The 21,519-nt window shown below is 39.7% G+C and overlaps 1 protein-coding gene and 1 non-coding gene across 6 annotated transcripts in view; one reads left to right on the forward strand and one right to left on the reverse strand.

Moving 5' to 3' along the window:
• Positions 1-21,519, reverse strand: part of LOC101546514 (ras-related GTP-binding protein B) — a 61,278-nt gene that overhangs the window by 3,399 nt on the left and 36,360 nt on the right. The window lies entirely within an intron of this gene.
• Positions 1,629-1,733, forward strand: LOC129400496 (U6 spliceosomal RNA). The gene has a single exon (XR_008627728.1). It is a non-coding gene; the product is annotated as a U6 spliceosomal RNA (small nuclear RNA).

The raw sequence follows: 21,519 nt of genomic DNA on the forward strand, positions 1-21,519 counted from the left end.
TGATAATTAATCACTAAACCCACTTGATTTTCAGGTTAGGACTAGCTAATAATTGTAAAAGGAAAGCATGCTTATATGTAGATTAATGTTAAAAATCATGTTAAAAATAGTTCCCTAATATTTCAAAAGCTTAAGTTGAAATTCTATTACTGAAATTTAAAAATACCTTTTAAATGTTACACTAAAACTCAAGAAATTATCTCATTTAAAAATAGTTTTATCGTATAGTATTTAATATTTGCCATTAAAATATATTAACAAAAATATGGCAGAAGAAACAGCATCAAGAAAGGACTATAGGAGGTTCCTTATTTTCATTCCAAAAGAAATAATTAACAATCAGATCCAACACTGAGCAAGTTTCACAAATTGTGATCAAATTAAAGCACCCCTTGTGCTTCCAGAGTAGGTACACAAGGGAGATTCACATTCCATTACTGGTGGGATGGGGGTGAGGGTGGGGATAAAAACCCTGTTAGGCTGAAGTACAAGCTATAGGGACTCAAGATGGCAGAGTTATCAACCTGGTCAGCAGTTCTAAGGCGGCAAGAGACAAAACATGTGAAGACAAACTCTTCTCAGCTACAGTCCATACAGAGGAACTGAAGTACTCTGGAAGGCTGGGATCTTGATAAGAACAGAGATGACATCCTAGACTATAATATCCTTCCTTCACACTATAGGACTGATACTGACCTCCTGAAGTGTACCAACAGTTTCACTAGGTCTCAGATGTGGAATGCCACGAAGAGAGATATCAAAGATGCTCACTGATATGTAGACCTATGAACTAAGTCTACATGCCCAGAATCTTAATGAAAAAGACTCCGCACTTAACTCTGCTGACACAGAGCAAGTGCAAATGAAGAGTAACTGTAAATGAAGATCTAATTAGCTACAGAAGCTAACATATATGAAAACCAAATAAACAACAACAAAACAAATTAAATGAAGTCAAAGAGCCATCTTGTGGAAAAATAATAGTCCAGTTCTCTAAATTGCTGATCCAGATTTTTAAAAGCAGAATTAGAGAAACTACAAAAATAAAAAGTAAAATAACTTGAGATTCCTAAGGACGTATGATATCACAGAGCGAGAGAGAGAACAACTCCCAAATCCAACCTCAAGGACATAGAAGATTTTATTCCTGTATAGAGTTCAAAATTGCTAGTAAAAAAGCAATAGAAAAGTACTTGGAAAAGTAAGCCAAAGGGATATAAAGAGGATGCAGAAAAACTAATCAAACAGAGACAACAAAAATCAGAGAAACAATCAGCTCCTAAATAAAATGAGAAAACAGAAAGACACGAACTTTGCATAAGAAAAGAAAATTATACAGACACGAATTAACAAAGTTAGAGTGCTAGAGAAAGCTATGAAACAGAATGAACCAAATGGAAGAACAAATCAGGGAGCTTGCAAATAGTAATGTACAAATGATTCAATTGAAAGTAGAGACATAATAAGGTGGTAAAAAATGAAGAAGTAACTATGAGAACTATCAGATTTTATTAGGAAAAGCAACATAAAGATAATGAGTTTCCAGAAGGGAAGAAAAAGAGAAAGAAAGAAAGAAAGGAACCTATCTTTAACACACAGTAGTGAAATTGTCAAGAGTTGAATAAGGAGTGCTAGGTTTGACAGCATATATATTAAAGTTGGAACAATACAGAGAAGATTGGTATGGCCATTGTGCAAAGAAGACACAAATCCTGGAAGCAACTCATATTTTTAACACTCCCAGTTTCTATGAAGCAAATATTACTCTGATACCAAAAGCAGACAGAGATACCACAATAAAAGAGAATTACAGATGAACACAGATGCAAATATCCTCAACAAAATAATTGCAGATAGAATCCACCAATTCATCAAAAAGATGACAAAGTAGGATTTATCCTAGGGATGCAAGAATGGTTTAACATACACAATCAGTCCACATAATACACAATATCAATTGAAGAACAAAGAAGGTTCTAACTCAAGATTGCCATTCACCCCCCAGGTGAGGATCTCCATCCCCACCAACAAGCTTAAGTGGGTAAGTAGAGGAGAGTTGCTTAACCACTGCTGCTTGGCTTTGTCTTGCAGTGGTACCAGATGTCTGATGAAGCTCAGCGGTGGGTCAGAGGGGAGCCCTGCTTTTTATTTAGATTCACAATTTTGCCTCTCAGGTAAGAATCCTACCACCCAGTCCTCCATTTTCACCACCCCCACGGCTGCAAATAGTCCAAAGCCATACATGCACATGCACATTTCTTCACCTCTCCATAACTAACCGTAAGCATACAAAGACATCCTAACTGTAGGCAACTAACCACAGAACAATGCACAAAAACAACTCCAGATGGCAAAGGTCACAATGGGAAAGCAAGACAAAACCCTTCCAGGCATAATGATGAGGAGATAAGGGGTGAGCAGGGAGGAAGACTAAACCAATAATAACGAGCTAAACAATATCTCTGATAAGGAATGTAGAGAAGAATTGTTAAGAATGTATATGGAGCTCAAAGAAACAAAGGAATGCACAATAAAATACAAGAGGTATGAGAGCAGAAATGAGGAAACTATTGACACAAATGACAGATGTGAAAAACTTCGTAGGTGAAATGAAAAAAACACTGGAAGGCCTCAGCACCAAAGGAACAGCTGCTGAGAACAGAGTCAATGAGTGCCAAGATCAGGTGCAAAAAACCAGAAAACAGCAGAAAATGTAAAAAAAGGCTCAAAATAAACCAACAGTCGACAAGATAACTTTGGGAAGAATTGAAGAGAAACAACATGAAAATCATTGGGGTCCCAGAGGGGTTGGAAGAAAACACTGATGAAGAAGCAACAGTCAAAGACATTGTTGAGAAGTTCCCAGAACTGAAAAGTACATGTACCCAGACCCATGAAACTTGAAGGGTAACAGGGAAAAGAAATTCAAATAAAAATAATACAAGACATATCCTAATCAGAATGATTAAAACCATATATAGAAGTAGCATACTTAAAGTAGTAATATCAAAGAAGTATACAGATCAAATAAAGGCACAAGATGAAACAAAGGTGCATTCTTTTTTTTTCAATTTTGTAAATGTTACTGAAACACCATGAGATAGTAACAAGTTTTGTGTTTGGGTTACAATCACACAATGATCAAACACCCATCCCTCCACCAGTGTACATTCCCCACCACCAATTTCCCAAGTATACCCCCCTTTCCCACCCTCCCCCTGCCTCTATGGCAGACAATATTCCCCATACTCTCTCTCTACTTTTGGGAATTATAGTTTGCAACACAGACACTGAGAGGTCATCATGTTTGGTCCATTATCTACTTTCGGCATGCATCTCCCATCCCAACTGATTCCTCTAGCCATCATTTTCTAAGTGATCCCTTCTCTATTCCATCTGCCTTCTCCCCTCTGTTCATGAAGCAGTCTTCCAGCTATGGGGCAATCCCCCCTGGCCCTTGTATCTACTGTCCTTGGGTGTCAGCCTCATGTGATGTTATTTTATACTCCACAAATGAGTGCAGTCCCTCTGTGTCTGTTCCTCTCTTTCTGACTCATTTCACTTAGCATGATACTCTCCATGTCTACCCATTTATAAGCAAATTTCATGACTTCATCTCTCCTAACAGCTGCATAGTATTCCACTCTGCCTATGTTCCAAAGTTTCTTTAACCAGTCATCTGTTTTAGGGCACTTGGGTTGTTTCCAGATTGTGGCTATTGTGAACAGTGCTGCAATGAATATATACAGATGTATATATGTACAGATGTCATTTATACTGTGCTTTTTTGCATCTTCGGGACATATTCCCAGAAGTGGTATTGCGGGGTCATATAGAAGCTCAATTTCTATTTTTGAAGGACTGTCCATATTGTTTTCCAGAAAGGCTGGACCAGTCAGCATTCCCACCAACAGTGAAGGACCGTCCCTTTTCCCCCACATCCACGCCAGCACTGGTTGCTTGTGTTCTGTTGAATGTGTGCAAGTTTCTGTGGTGTGAGATGATATCTCATTGTTGTCTTGATTTGCATCTCCCTGATGACTAGCGATGTGGAGCATTTTTTCGTGTGCCTTTTGGCCATTTGTATTTCTTTTTTGAGGAAACTTCTGTTCATTTCTTCTCCCCATTTTTTGATGGGGTTAGAGGTTTTTTTTCTTATACAATTCTACTAGTGTCTTATATGTCCTTGATATTAATCCCTTATCAGATGGGTATTGGGTAAATATTCTTTCCCATTCTGTGGACTTTTTCTATATTTTGGTCACTGTTTCTTTTGAAGTGCAGAAGCTTCTTAATTTGATGTAATCCCATTGGTTTATGTTTGCTTCCACTTTCATGGTCAGTGCTATTTCATCCTTAAAGATGATTTTAGCTTCAATGTCACGGAGAGTTCTGCCTACATTTTCCTCTATCTATCTTAAATATTCATGTCTGATATTGAGGTCTTTAATCCACTTTGATCTGACTTTTGTGCCTGGCATTAGACAGAGGTCAGAGTTCATTTTTTTGCAGGTAGCTATCCAGTTTTCCCAGCACCACTTGTTGAAGAGGCTTTTCTTCTTCCACTTTGCATTTCTTGCTCCACAAAGGTGCATTCTTAAGATTTACAGCAGACTTATCAGTTGAAATCCTCAGACCCAAAGACAGTGAAGGGAAATAGTAAAAAAAAATTCAATGAAATGCATGCCTCCTCATGAATACTTAACCCAGCCAGATTCTCATTCACATTTAACGGAATGGTACAGGGGCTGGAAAGATAGCACAGTGGTTAGGGCGTTTGCCTTGCACGTGGCTGACCCGGGTTCGATTCCCAGCATCCCATATCGTCCTGTGAGCACTGCCAGGAGTAATTCCTGAGTGCATGAGCCAGGATTAACGCCTATGCATCACCAGGTGTGACCCAAAAAGCAAAATAAATAAATAAATAAATAAATAAAAATTAAGGAATGGTACACAACTTTGCAGATAAACAACTCAGGCACTTTATAGTCTCAAAATTATCATTACAAGAACTAAACAGGTTACTTTACAGGAAGGCAGGTCCCACAAACATGCCAAATTCTTGAAGAAAGATGGCAAAAATCCCCTCCAGAACATAGTTTCTCTTAATGTCAGTGCGCTAGATGCATCATTTAAAAGACACAGAGTGATAGTGGGGATTAGATAATTGAACCCTGGAGGAAACACATTAGAACAGTCCGAGCAGACAGACTCAAAGTCAAAGGTTTAAGGACAATTCTTCAAGCAAATTATCTCCGCAAAAAAGCCGGAGTGGACATACTAGTATCAGATGACGTAGATTTTAGGCTGAAAAAGGTTATAAGAGACAGTAAAAGTCATTTGTTAATGATCCAAGAATATGTCCATCAGGAAGAAGTCACACTCCTAAGTCTATGAATTTAATGAGGGACAAGTAAACATTTTGATTAAATTTTAAAAATGTTTTAAATTAAATCACCATGAGATAGATAGTTATAAAGTTGTTCATGATTAGATTTTGGTCATACAATGTTCCAACAACCATCCCTTCACCAATGTACACACCACCAATGTCCTCTATGGCTAGCACTTTTTGTCTCTCTCTCCCTCTCTATCTTTCTCTCTCTCCTTTGGGACATTATTGTTCAGCAATTTTTAATTGAAATCACTGTTAAAAAGCTTTCATAATTGAGTTTCAGTCATACAATGATGAAACACTCATCTCTCCACCAATGCGCATTTTCCACCACCAATGTCCCCATCATCCCTTTCGCCATCCCCACCTGACCCCACCCTACCCTCTGCCTCCATGTCAGACACCTTCATTCTTACTCTCTCTCTACTTGGGGCATCATGGTTTACAATATAGATACTAAGAGGCCATCATGTTTGGTCTACTTTCAGCTCACATCTCCCATACCGAGTGATCCCTTCAATCATTATTGATTTAGTGGTCCCTTCTCTATCCCAAATGCCTTCTCCCCCAGCACATGAGGCAGACTTCCAAACCGTGGAGCAATTCTCTTGGCCCTTGTCTCTATTGTCCTCGGGAATTAGTCTGATGTTATTTTATATTCCATAAATGAGTGCAGTCGTTCTATATCTATCCCTCTTTTTCTGACTCCTTTTACTTAGCATGATAGTCTCCATGTCAACCAACTAAAAAGCAAATTTCATGACTTCAACTTTTCTAAAAGCTGCATAGTATTCCATTGCGTAGATGTACCATGGATTCTATTACCACAACAAACAACACAGCAATTCAAAGGATCATCATAGATTACTTTGAGAATCTTTATGCCATGAAATGAGAGAATCTAGAAGAAATGTATGAATTCCTGAATTTTTATGACCTCCTCAGACTGAACTAGGATGATTTTTATTTTTTTACTGTATTTTTTATTTTATTTATTTTTTAAATTTATTTATCTTTAATTAGTGAATCACTGTGAGGGCACATTTACAGATTTATACACTTTTGTGCTTATGCTTCCCTCACACAAAGTTCGGGAACCCATCCCTTCACCAGTGCCCATTCTCCACCACCAGTAAACCCAGCATCCCTCCCACCCTCCCCAATCCCATCTCACCCCACCCCACCCTGCCACTGTGGCAGGGCATTCCCTTCTGTTCTCTCTCTAATTAGCTGTTGTGGTTTGCAATAAAGGTGTTGAGTGGCCACTGTGCTCAGTCTCTAGCCCTCATTCAGCCCGCAACTCCCTTCCCCCACATTGCCTTCGACTACATTATAGTTGGTGATCCCTTCTCTGAGTTGCCCTTTCCCCAGAATGTGAGGCCAGCCTCCAACCATGGAGTCAACCTCCTGGTACTTATTTCTACAATTCTTGGGTGTTAGTCTCCCACTCTGTTATTCTATATACCATAGATGAGTGCAATCTTTCTATGTCTGTCACTCTCTTTCTGACTCATTTCACTCAGCATGAAACTTTTCATGCCGATCCACTTAAATACAAAATTCATGACCTCCTTTTTTCTGACAGCTGCATAGTATTCCATTGTATAGATGTACCAAAGTTTCCTCAACCAGTCATCCGTTCTAGGGCATTCGGGTTTTTTCTAGATTCTGGCTATTGTAAACAGTGCTGCGATGAACATACATGTGCAGATGTTGTTTCGATTATACTTTTTTGCCTCTCTGGGATATATTCCCAGCAGTGGTATTGCTGGGTCAAATGGGAGCTCAATATCTAATTTTTTGAGAATCGTCCATATTGTTTTCCAGAAGGGCTGAACCAGTCGGCATTCCCACCAGCAGTGTAGAAGGATCCCTTTCTCCCCACATCCTCTCCAACAGCGGTTGCTTTTGTTCTTTTGGATGTGTGCTAGTCTCTGTGGTGTGAGGTGGTATCTCGTGGTTGTTTTGATCTGCATCTCTCTGATGATTAGTGATGTACAGCACTTTTTCATGTGCCTTTTGGCCATTCGTATTTCTTCCTTGGTAAAGTTTCTGTTCATTTCTTCGCCCCATTTTCTGATGGGGTTGGATGTTTTCTTCTTGTAGAGTTCAACCAGTGCTTTATATACCATTGATATCAACCCCTTATCTGATGGATATTGTGTAAATATCCTTTCCCATTCTGTGGATAGTCTTTGGATTCTGGTCACTGTATCTTTTGCGGTACAGAAGCTTTTTAGTTTAATGTAGTCCCATTTGTTGATCTCTGTTTTTACTAGATTGCTTAGTTCTGTGTCACCTTTGAAGATACCTTTATCTTCAATATCCTGGAGGGTTTTGCCGAACTTGTCTTCAATGTACCTTATGGTTTGTGGTCTAATATTGAGGTCTTTAATCCATTTTGATCTGACTTTTGTGCATGGTGTCAGGTCAAGGACTAAGCCCATTTTTTTACATGTGGTTGTCCAGTTGTGCCAGCACCATTTGTTAAAGAGGCTTTCCTTGCTCCACTTCACATCTCTTGCTCCCTTATCGAAGATTAGATGGTCATACATTTGGGGTTGTGTGTAGGGATATTCCACCCTGTTCCATTGGTCTACGGCTCTGCCTTTGTTCCAGTACCATGCTGTTTTAATTGTTACTGCTTTGTAGTAAAGTTTGAGGTTGGGGATGGTGATGCCTCCCATCATCTTTTTCCCAAGAATTGTTTTAGCTATCCTTGGACGTTTGTTATTCCATATGAATTTTAGGATTGCTTGATCCATTTCTTTGAAGAGTGTCATGGGTATATTTATAGGGATCGCATTGAATCTGTATAATGCTTTAGGGAGTATTGCCATTTTGACAACATTGATTCTCCATATCCACGAGCAGGGTATATGTTTCCATTTCCTCATGTCCTCTTTGATTTCATGGAGTAACGTTTTATAGTTTTCTTTGTAAAGGTCTTTTACTTCCTTGGTTAAGCTGATTCCGAGGTACTTGATTTTCTGGGGCACGATTGTGAATGGGATTGCTTTTTTCATGTCCCTTTCCTCTGCCTCATTGTTTGCATATATGAAGGCCATGGATTTTTGGGTATTGATTTTGTAGCCTGCAAGTTTACTATATGAGTCTATTGTTTCTAAGAGTTTCTTAGTAGAGGCTTTGGGCTCCTCTAGATATAGTATCATATCATCTGCAAATAGTGAGAGTTTGATTTCTTCCTTTCCTATGTGGATGCCCTTAATCTCTTTTTCTTGTCTAACAGCTATCGCAAGTACTTCCAGTACTATATTGAAGAGAAGTGGTGAGAGTGGGCATCTTTCTCTTGTGCCTGATGTTAGAGGAAAGGCCCTTAGTTTTTCTCCATTGTGGATAATGCTTGTCATAGGCTTGTGGTAGATGGCTTCGACTATCTTGAGGAAAGTTCCTCCAAAACCCATTTTGGTGAGAGTTTTCATCATGAACGGATGTTGAATCTTGTCAAATGCTTTCTCTGCATGTATTGATATGATCGTATGGTTTTTATCTTTACTTTTGTTGATATGATGGATTATGTTGATTGATTTCCGGATGTTAAACCATCCCTGCATCCCCGGGATGAATCCCACTTGGTCATGGTGTATGATCTTCTTGATGAGTTGTTGGATCCTATTTGCTAGTATTTTGTTGAGGATCTTTACATCGGTGTTCATCAGGGATATTGGTCTATAATTTTCTTTCTTAGTGGTGTCTGTGTTTGCTTTTGGTATTAGGGCGATGTGTGCTTCATAGAAACTGTTTGGGAGAGTTCCTGTTTTTTTCAATATCCTGGAAAAGCTTGAGGAAAATTGGCAACAGGTCTTCTTGGAATGTTTGAAAGAATTCACCAGTGAATCCATCTGGGCCTGGGCTTTTGTTTTTGGGGAGATTTTTTATTACAGTTTCAATTTCCTTAACATTAATGGGTCTATTCAAGTATTCCAAGTCTTCTTTGTTCAGACTTGGGAGATTGTAGGAGTCAAGGAATTCATCAATTTCTTTTAGGTTCTCTTGTTTTGTGGCGTATAGACCTTCAAAGTAGTCTCTAATGATCTTTTGAATCTCACTGGTTTCTGTTATGATGTCCCCGTTTTCATTTCTGATTAGATTTATTAGGGTTCTCTCTCTCTCTTTCTTTGTGAGTCTTGCTAGCAGTTATTTATTTTCTCGAAGAACCAGCTCTTTGTTTCACTGATCTTTCGGATTGTCTTTTTGGTTTCGATGTCATTAATTTCGGCTCTAATTTTTATTATTTTTTCCTTCGGTCTGGTTTGGGTTCCTTTTTCTGGTCCTTTTCTAAGGTCTTGAGCTGTGAAGTCAAATTCTCTATGTGGCCCCTTTCTTCCCTCCTGAGGAATGCTTGGAGAGCTATAAATTTTCCCCTTAACACGGCTTTAGCTGCGTCCCATAGGTTTTGATAACTCGTGTCCTTATTTTCATTTGTTTCTAAGTATTTCTTGATTTCTTCTTTGATTTCCTTTCTGACCCACTCATTGTTCAGCATTGAGTTGTTTAGTTTCCAGGTGTTTTATTTGGTTCTCCGTGTCGGTGTGTGGTTGGCTTCTATCTTCAGCGCTTCGTGGTCTGAAAAGATGGTTGATACAATTTCTGTTTTTCTGATTCTATTGAGGTATGTTCTGGGACCCAGTACATGGTCTATTTTGGAAAATGTTCCGTGTGCACTGGAAAAGAATGTGTATTCTTTCTTTTAGGGGTGTAAAGCCCTGTATAGGTCTATTAGGCCTCTCTCTTCCATTTCTTCTTTCAGAGTCAGTGTTTCCTTGCTGAGTTTTGTTCTTGTTGATCTATCCAGAGGTGATAGGGGGATATTGAAGTCTCCAACTACTATTGTGCTGTTAGTGATGTCCCTTTTGAGGTGTGTAAGGAGTTGTTTTAAGTATTTAGCCGATCGTTCTTTGGGTGCGTATATGTTTAAGAGTGTGATTTCCTCCTGTTGTACATATCCCTTGATGAATAGAAAGTGGCCTTCGCTGTCCCTTCTAATCTTTTTCAACCTGAAATCTATATTGTCGAATACTAGGATGGCCACTCCAGCTTTTTTAAGGGAGTTGTTTGCTTGCAGGATTGTTTTCCATCCTTTGACTTTGAGTCTGTGTTTACTCTGTTTGTTCAGGTGTGTTTCTTGTAAACAGCAGAATGTTGGGTTTAATTTCCGGATCCATTTTTCCACTCTGTGTCTCTTGATAGGTGCATTTAGGCCATTGACATTGAGAGTGATTATTGTGATGGGGTTTTGTGTCATATTTCTGTGGGGTTAGTTGTTCTTATGGGGTTCCTCCTTAGCTTACAGTAGCCCCTTTAGACCTTCTTTCAAGATTGGTTTTGAGTCTATGAAGTTCCTGAGCTGTTGTTTATCCGAGAAATAGTGTATGGTTCCTTCGAGTTTGAGTGAGAGTTTAGCCGGATAAAGTATTCTTGGTGAGGCATTCATTTCGTTGAGTTTTTTCACTATGTCCCACCATTGTCTTCGGGCTCAGAGGGTTTCTTCTGACAGATCGGCTGTAAATCTGAGGGGTGCTCCTTTGTATGTGATTTCCTTCTTTGACCTTGCTGCTTGCAGAATTGTGTCTCTATCCATGGTATCCGTCATTCTGACTATGATATGCCTTGGGGTCTTTTTATTCGGGTCTCTTTTTGCTGGTACTCTTCAGACTCCTTGTATCTGGATGCCTGCCTTCTCCAGCTCTGGGAATTTCTTAACAATGATGTCTTTGACTGTGTTTTTTTCATTGGGGTTACTTCCCTGTGGTTCTGGTACTCCAATGATTCTTATGTTGTTCCTCTTGAAGTCATCCCCCAGGGCTCTGATTCACTCTATAGCCATTTTGAGGTCTTTGGCCATGATTTGTTGCTGTCTGTAAGCTTTCTGCAGCTCATCCTCAAGCTCGCTGATTCTGTCTTCGGCTGTAGTCATTCTACTGTCGAGGGCATCTAGTGAGATTTTTATTTCATCTACCGATTCCTTTATTTGTGAGACTTCCGTTCGAAGGTTTGAAATTTCGGCTCTCATTTCTTCCTGGATTTTCTTGGTAGACCGTTGCAGTGCTTCATTCATCTCCTCCCTTAATTTATTGGATGTCTGTTCCATATTTGCTTGGAGTAGGTCGACTCTCCTCCATATTTCCTCTCTGAATTGTTTATCTGAGAGATCGTAGATGTGAGTAGCCCCTGTTGAGGTTTCTGGTATCTTTTCTTCCCCCTCTCTTCGCGGAGGGGATTTTCGCTGCTTCTTCATATTGTTATGGAAGTATAGGATTGGAAAGTTGTAGGTGTTTATTACTACTACCTCTTGCTGAGAGAAGGAGGGGCTCTGTTTCTGCTATTGCTGATGGCAGCTTTATTCCTATTCTAGAGTTCTTCTTTACACTCAGCTTTTTCTTCCTGATTGATGTGGGGGCTTTAATGAAGACGTAAGGCTAAGTTCTCTTTACAAAGGCTTTGCTAAGCTTCTCTTATTCACTGATAATTTTTCTAAACTTAGAGCTAATAGGCTAGTTCGCATAAGTGATTGAGATGTGTTAAAGCGATTTTCAAACCAAGAAGACTATACCTAATGTGCTAAGGTAGGAAATAATAACTGTGTCCACGTTAGCGGCCGCCGCTCTGGCAGGAGGCCACGGTCCTTTTAGGACACGCCCCATTTCAAGCCACGCCCCCAAGATACAGGCCACGCCCCCGTTTCTTCCTTGCAGGGGCTCCTGGGACGTGGGTCACCCGGGTTGGAGGGAGCCAGCCGGACAGGAAAGCTGGGGTGGTGGGACGCGGGAAGTGGCGGCGGCAAGGGTCCGATGTCCCGGCGGCTGCGTGGGAACCGGGGGCGCACCCGGGAGGCGTGGCTGGGAGTCGCCTGATTACCTGGGTTACTGTATTTTTTAAAATGTAGGAGTACTGCTATTTATTCGGCCATTGATTAAGCTAATTGAATTGGGCATGAACTCCACTAGGATGATTTTTAAAACCTGAAAAAACCTATCACTATCAAGAAAATAGAAATAATAATCAAAACTCTCCCCAAAACAAAACCTTAGGCCCAGATGGATTTACTAGTGAATTCTTTCAAACCTTTAAAGAGGACCTACAGCAATCCTTTTCAGGCTCTTCCAGTAAATCAAGAAATAAAACACGCCCAAAGTGTTTCTATGAAGCAAATATAACCTTGTTCCCAAAAGCAGAAGAGACATCATAGAGAAGAGAATTACAGACCAATATCCTTGATAAACACAGATGCAAAGACCCTCAACAAAATATGAGCAAATAGAATTGAACAACTATTCAAAAATATCATATACCATAACCAAGTGTGGCTTATCCTGGGAATTTAAGGATGGTTTAACATATTTAAGTAAATCAAAGTAATTCACCATATCAATAAAAAAATTAAAAACCTTATGATCGTGTCAGTAGATGCAAAAAAAGCATTTGACAAGATCTAACACCCATTCATGGGAAAAAAAACTCTCAGCAAAATGGGTGTTGTAGGAACTTTTCACAGTAAAGTCAAAGCCATTTACCATAAGCAAGCATTATTCCCAATGGGGAAAAATTAAAAGCCTTCCCCCTAAGACTAGGAACAATCCAAGATTGCTCACTTTGCCACTTCTATTCAATGTGTTACTGAATGTACTTGCCATAGCAACTAGACATCAAGATAAGAAAGGAAGAAGTTAAGCTCTCACTGTCTGCAGATGACACGATACTATATAAGAAAATCCTCAAGACTACAAAAAAGCTTTTAGAAACAATAGACTTTATAGTAAAGTGACAGCATACAAAATTAACATGCAAAAATCCATCTCTATCCTATATACAAATAATGAAATAGAAGAAAGTATATTAAGAAAACAATCCTGTTCACAAATGTGGCTCAGAAAATCAAGTACTTCAGAATCACCATAATTAAAGAGGTGAAGGACCTATAAAAGTTACAAAATACTTCAAGAATTAAAAGAAAATATGAAAAATAGGAAACAGATTCTCTGTTTGTGACTTGGGTGGATTAATATCATTGATATGGCAATACTCCCCCAAACATTGTACAAACTCAATGCAGTCCCCGTAAGGAAACCCATGCCATTATAAAAAGTAAAAAATAAATCACTCATGAAATTCGTATGGAATAAAACACTCTGTCACTCTGAATATTTCTAAGTTTCTAAATATAGTAGTTAAGTGGGCTGGAGCCATAGTCCAGCGGTAGGGCATTCCTCTTTCACGCGGCCGACCCGTGTTTGATTCCTCTGCCCCTCTCGGAGAGCCTGGCAAGCTAACAAGAATATCGCGCCCGCATGGCAGAGCCTGGCAAGCTACCCGTGACATATTGGATATGCCAAAAATCAGAACAATAAGTCTCACAATGAGAGATGTTACTGGTGCCCACTTGAACAAATCGATGAGCAATGGAATGACAGTGACAGTGACAGTAGTTAAGCAGCCTTGGAAAAAGAAGATGGGTAGCATGTATTTCCACAACTTCAAACTGTACTACAAAGCAATAGTAATTAAAACTGCAAAGTATTGGGAAAAAATGACAGACACTAAGATCAATGGAAAAGACTTGAATATCCTGAGAAAGCACCTCCATTACTTTTCAATAAAGATCAGATACTTTTCAATAAAGAAGCAAAAAAAAATGAAGTTGAGCAAGGAAAACCTCATCAAAAGGCGGTGCTGGGAAAACTGGTCAGCTACGTGTAAAAATGCAAAATAATTAACTCAGACCTCTTTCTAAAGCCGTGCACAAAATTCAAATCAAAATGGACTGAAGTCCTTGATATCAGATGTGAATCCATAAGGTACAAGAGTAAAATGTCGGTAGAACTCTCCATGACAACGAAGCTAAAGGCATCTTAAAATATGAAACACCACTGACCAAGCAAGTGGAAGTAAAGTAAACATAGTAAACAAACATGAAACTAAGAAACTTCCATACTTCAAAGGAATAACCAGAATACCAGGACAACCATGGGACGGGAATTTTTGTTTTTACCTAACACTTTTCTGATAAGGGGTTAGCACTGTTAGCACTGTCATCCCGTTGTTTATTGATTTGCTTGAGCGGGCACCAGTAACGTCTCTATCGTGAGACTTATTGTGACTGTTTTTGGCATATTGAATACGCCACGAGTAGCTTGCCAGGCTCTGCCATGCGGGCAGGATACTCTTGGTAGCTTGCTGGGCTCTCCAAGAGGGACGGAGGAATCGAACCCGGGTCGGCCACTGTGCTATCACTCCAGTTCGTAAAAGTTAAAAAAAAGTGTAAATATATTTGACAACATCTTAATATTCTCAGATGTAGCTGAAAATGATAGGTTTTTTTGGGAGGGGAGTGGGGGTGCACATGGTGATGCCCAGGGCTCTCCACTTAGGGAATCACACCCGGCAGTGCTCTGGGGACCTTATGGGGTACTGGGGATTGAACCCAGGTCAGCTATGTGTGAGGCAAGCGCTTCACTCACTGTACTATTTCTATGGCTTCAAAACTTATAGTTTAGAAACACCAGAGTTGCTTAAGAGTTCCTTTTTTCCCTCCCAGTGCAGCAAGATAATAGTTTTTATTTAAACTTACTAAGAAAGATGGGGGGAGAGGGCAGGGAAGCAGTAAGGAAGCACACTTTGAAGATAAGGGTTTAACATCCAAAATATAAAAAAGTCAAACTTTAAAAGAAAAGACATCCAACTCTATCAAAATATGGGGAGAACAGATGAGCAGATATTTCCTCAAAAGAGAAATACAAATGCCAAAAGGCACATGAAAAAGTGCTTTATATCATGAATTATCAAAGAGATGTAAATCAAAACAACAATAAGACATGATCTCAAGCCACAGAGACTGGAAAACATCCAAAAGTACAACCAGTGATAGTGTGGATGCAGAGAAAAAGGGACTCTCATTCATTGCTGGTGGAAATGCCAATTAGCCCAGCCTTTCTGGAATATATTATGGACATTCCTCAAAAACCTAAAACTTGAGCTTCCATATACCCAGCTATATCACTCCCAAGAATATACCCTAGTGGCACAAAAACACAATGCAGAAAAGCTATATGCATTCATATGTTCATTGCAGCACTATTCACAGCAGCTAGAATCTGGAAACAACCCAAGTTCCTGAGAAAAGATGAGTGGATAAGGAAACATGGTATGTCTACAGAATAGAACAATATGCAGCTGTCAGGAAAAAGAAAGTCATGACATTTGCTTATAAATGGATGGACATGGAGAGTATCATGGTGAGTGAAATGAGTCAAAGGGATAGACATAGAATGATCAAACTCATTTGCAGGATTAAAAAAAAACATGGTGTGAAAATAATACCCAAGTACAGTAGAAGCAAAGGCCAGGAAGACTCGGTCCATGATTACAAACTTGACACAAGGAGCGGGGTGGGGAGAAGTACATTAGAACAGAGAAGGGACCCATGACAGTCATAGTTGGAAATGATTATTCTGAACTAGAATTGATTGCTGAAAGGAGGTAAAGTGGTACCCATACAGTAATAGTACTGCAAACGCAAACTGCCATGCCGAGAGAGAGAGAGAAAGAGAGAGAGAGAGAGAGAGAGAGAGAGAGAGAGAGAGAGAGTGAGAGAGAGAGAGAGGTACTTGCCATAGAGACAGGCTGTGTTTGGTGGGAAGGGAATCTGCGGACACTGGTGGTAGGAAATACACACTGGTGAAGGGATGGGTGTTGGAACACTGAATGACTGAAACTTACTCATGAACAACTTCGTAACTGTATATCACTCAGTGATTCAATAAAAAAGCACTAAAAAGAGTTCAATTAGAAAACAAAATTGAAGGAAGCTAGTGAGAAAAATAAGGTAATGTGTAAGAGTAGTCCTTTAGGACTTATCAGACTTCACAATGAAAACTGTGTAGACTAGGGCAAAATGAAATTAAATGTTCAAAATAAGCAATTATAAAAACGGACAGAGAATACTATAATCTACAAAAAACTTTTAGATATAACAAAGGTTATAGGAATTTCCCAATGCTAGACATTCATCACAGGAAAAGTTAAAGAAGCACTTGTATCTGAATTTTTTAAAAAGTGCACAGAAAACTGGAGGAAATAAATTAATAGAAACATGGAAAAATGACAAAATGGCAGTAGTAAGCCCCTATATGTCTGTTGTGATCCTTATGTAAATATACTAAACTCCTCAATCATGGGGAACAGGCTTAAGAGACTGAAAATAAAATGCCATTAAAGTATAAAGAAAATATACTTCAAGTGGCAAGATGATAACTAGTAGTCCAAGCCAACCGGGCATGTATAAATTCAGGAATTGCTGTAGTTTCATAATATTAAATAGGCTTCCAACCAAAACAGGTACCTACAGTCAAAGATATTACTACATAATAACAATAAAGGGATTAATAAAAAAGATATAACAATTATCAATATATGCACCGGATAGTAGCACTGAAATGCATAAAGTAAACTAAAAACACCCCATGGTATATAAAGAAGCATACTTAGGGAATGAAAAATGGGCATAGGCAACAAAATCTGATAACTGATCTATAGTACTGAGTTTATCATGGTGAAGAGAATTGAGCTTACTAGGGTAGAGAAATTGAGAGGGGGAACATTAAGAGAATGATGAAGGAAAACAGACAGTTTGGTGGAGAAAGTGGGCCTGGAATATTGTATCATTAACAGAACTATAGATAACGGTAACTAAAATAGCATGTTTTTAAATCCACCAGCACAAATCATCACTGTAAACCCTCAGAGAATGAATTAATAACACTATTTTAAGGGTGGTTATTGAGCTCACAGAAACAATGGCATAGATTATCAGCAAACTAAAATAAAAATATAATAGCAGAAATGAGAATTCTACATTAAATAGTTTCAGAAATGAAGAATATGTTTGGTGACATGAAAAATGCAGTGGAGGCAGCAGAATAACAGCAGCTGAGAAAAAGATCAAAGAGCTCCAAGATGAGGCACAGAACCTTTGGAAAACAACATAAGATGGTAAAAGTGTTTTGAAAATAAATGTATCACTTATCATCATCATCATCATCATCATCATCATCATCATCATCATCCCGTTGATCGTCGAATTTCTCAAGCGGTCTCAGTAACGTCTCCATTCGTCCTAGCCCTGAGATTTTAGAAGACTCTCGCTACTCGTCCTTCCCAACGATGCCACATTGGAGGCTCTTTCAGGGTCAGGGGAATGAGACCCAGGTTTTGGCATATTAATATACCATGGGGATCTTGCAAGACTCTCTCATGTAGGCAGAAAACTCCCGGTAGTTTGCCAGGTTCTCCCAGAGGGAGAAGTAGGCTATAAGATATTGGAGGAGGCCCAGATTTCCCATTTCCCAGTAGCTAGGGGGTCACACCCAGGGACTGCCCCCAGTGCCGTGTAATCCCAGCAATGGCCAGCATCCAGAGACTTAAAACAAAGCTCCCGGAAGAGAGCGACACAGACGGCAAAACCCTCCACGATATTGAAGATAAGGGTATGTTCAAAGATGACACGGAACTAAGCAATCTAGTAGAAACAGAGATCAACAAATGGGACTACATTAAACTAAAAATGGGGCGAAGAAATGAACAGAAACTTTTCCAAGGAAGAGATACGAATGGCCAAAAGGCACATGAAAAAGTGCTCTGCATCACTAATCATCAGAGAGATGCAGATCAAAACAACCATGAGATACCACCTCACACCACAGAGACTAGCACACATCCAAAAGAACAAAAGCAACCGCTGCTAGAGAGGATGTGGGGAGAAAGGGACCCTTCTACACTGCTGGTGGGAATGCCGATTAGTTCAGCCCTTTTGGAAAACAATATGGACGAACGATTCTCAAAAAACTAGAGGTTGAGCTCCCATTTGATCCAGCAATACCACTGCTGGGAATATATCCCAGAGGAACAAAAAAGCATAGTCGAAATGACATCTGCACTTATATGTTCATTGCAGCACTGTTTACAATAGCCAGAATCTGGAAAAAACCCGAGTGCCCTAGAACAGATGACTGGTTGAAGAAACTTTGGTATATCTATACAATGGAATACTATGCAGCTGTTAGAAAAAAGGAGGTCATGAAGTTTGCATATAAGTGGATTAGCATGGAAAGTATCATGCTAAGTGAAATGAGTCAGAAAGAGAGAGACAGACATAGAAAGATTGCACTCATCTGTGGAATATAGAATAATAGACTAGGAGTCTAACACCCAAGACTAGTAGAAATAAGTACTAGGAGGTTGACTCCATGGCTTGGAGGCTGGTCTCTCATTCTGGGCAACTCAGAGAAGGGAACACCAAGTAAAATGTGGTCGGAGGTCATGCGGGGGAGGGGTGACGCGTGCCGAATGTAGACTAGAGACTGAACACAATGGCCGCTCAACACCTTTATTGCAAACCACAACACCTAATTAGAGAGAGAGAACGAAAGGGAATACCCTGCCATAGTGGCAGTTTGGGGTGGGGGGGGAGACAGGACTGGGGAGGGTGGGAGGGACGCTGGGTTTACAGGTGGTGGAGAATGGGCACTGGTAAAGGGATGGGTTCTCGAACTTTGTATGGGGGAAACATGAGCACAAAAATGTATAAATCTGTAACTGTACACTCACGATGATTCACTAATTTAAAAAAAAGTGAGAGCGACACAGAGTCTCTTGCCCTCGAGCCTGGCTGTCTTCCCTGGGGCCTTTTGGAAGGGATGGGTCCAGCTTCCTTCCCCACCCCAAGCAGAACTCCCGGCGCCGAAGACCTCTGGAGCCTAGCCACAGCCATGCTTAAGGCCCCTCTCCACACGTTCGGACGAGCTACGCATAAAGGTACCGGCAAAGGAACCCAGGTGTGTGGGACCCGGGGATGAGACCTCCAAGCCTGCTTGGATCACTTATTATCAGGGAAATGAAAATCAAAATCACAATTAGTCCTAATCTCACATAGATGCAAATGGCCTATATTCAAAAGATAAGCAAGATAGGTTGGCGAGGATGTGGAGGAAAATGAACTGATATACTGTTTTAGGGAATATAAACTGGTACACCTGCTATGGAGACTCCTTAAAAAATTAAAATGAAAATTCTATATGCCCTGGCAATACTGCTCTAAATATTGCTCCTGCATTTACCTGAAGGATATAAAATTTCTAATTCAGAATGATATTTGCACCTTTGTGTTCACGATTTTCAAAACACAGAATCAACCTACACATCTCTTTAACAGATGACTGTATACAGAAGCTTTGGTACATATAATCAGTTGAACACTACTATGCCATTAAAACGAAAAAATTGTGCCATTTGGGACAAAATGGATGAAATCTAAGGTGATCCTGCTAAGTGAAATAGGTAAAGAAACAAAAAACAACCATTGTTGGATGGTTTCACTCACTCATACATGGAATATAAATTACTAAAGCAAACAAACGAGGCTGCCAGGGCTCGCCCAACTAGCCACAGCTCTTCTCAACAGGTCTGTGGGTCCGGGGACTAGCATTCAGAAAGGCTGGGGGTGTGGCCTCCACTTTGAGGGGTGTGGCCTCCTCAAAAGTGGGGGTGTCCTTCTGTGTGGCCGAGCACAGTTATATTTCCCATTCCCAGAACTCTCAACTCACATCGTAATCACTTAATTCTGTGGAAAACGTCCTAGCCACCTCAAACATAGTACAACAATAATCCACTGGCCTAGTCCAATTCCAACAAAAGATCAGTGTACGCAAGAAGCTGTACAAGCACAATACAAAAGAGCACCTCCTCCAGTGCTTCACTAGATGCCTATCATAAGTCACAGACTAAAGTCTGAGAGGAAGGACGTATCCTAGAAGGAGAGAAGTGTGAACACCATTGACCAAGCTTATTCAGAATCCTTTCTCGCAATAAGAGGGAACAGTGCTAGTGAATGTGAAGGTTTTACCTTTATATAACCCCAAGAGTATGAAAAAACAGTGCAAATCTTAACTATGAGGAGAAGAATAAGAAGAAATACAATCTCTCCGATAAAGAATTCCAAGATGAAATACTGAAGATGTTCAAGGAACTCAAAGAATGAATAGAACAGACATCCAGAAAATTAAAGGAAGAATTGAAAGAAACAGAGAAAATACAGGAAGAAATGAGAGCAGAAATAAGAAAGCTACAAAACGAAGTGTGACAAATAAAAGATTCGGTAGATAAAATTAAAAACTCAGTGGATGCCCTCAACAGTAGAATGACTACAGCCGAAGACAGAATCAGTGAGCTTGAAGATGAGCAGCAGAAATCGTACAGGCAACAACAAACAATGGGAAAAGACCTCAAAATAGCTCTAAGGCGAAGCGGAGACCTAGGGGATGACTCCAAGATGAACAACATTAGAATTATCTAAGTACCAGAAGGACAGGGAAGCAACCCCAATGAGAAAGCCACAGTTAAAGAAATCATTGCTGAAAAGTTCCCAGAGTTAGATAATGCAGGCATCCAGACTAAGGAGCCAGGAGGGTGCCAGCTAAAAGAAAACATTTAATGTATATAATAGAATGATGGATGCTGTGGATAGAGACACAATACTGTAAGCAGCAAGGTCAAAGAAGGAAATCATATACAAAGGAGCACCCTTAGATTTACAGCAGACCTATCAGAGGAAACCCTCCAAGCCTGAAAACAATGGTGGAATATAGTGAAAAAAAAATCAATGAAATAAACTCATCACCAAGAATATCCAGCAAAATTCTCACTTAAACTCAACGGAATGATACACTATTTTATAGATAAACAACAGCTCAAGAACTTCATAGACTCAGAACCAAACCTAAAAGGAGGAAGAAAATGGCTCCTATAAGACAAGAAGGAAAACACCTATAAGCACAACAAACCATTAAAGAAAGATGGCACAAAACCCTATGACAATAATCTCTCTCAATGTAAATGCTCTAAATACACCAAAACAGAGACATAGACTAGCAAAATGGTCCAGAAACTAAAACCAACATTCTGCTGCCTACAAGAAACACATCTGAACAATCAGAGCAAACACACACTCAAAGTTAAAGGATAGAAAACAATCTTGCAACCAAACAACTTCCTCAAAAAAGCTGGGGTGGCCATACTAGTATTTGACAACATTGATTTCAGATTGAAAAAGA

The sequence above is a fragment of the Sorex araneus genome, chromosome X (assembly GCF_027595985.1).
Source record: "Sorex araneus isolate mSorAra2 chromosome X, mSorAra2.pri, whole genome shotgun sequence".
NCBI lineage: Eukaryota > Metazoa > Chordata > Mammalia > Eulipotyphla > Soricidae > Sorex > Sorex araneus.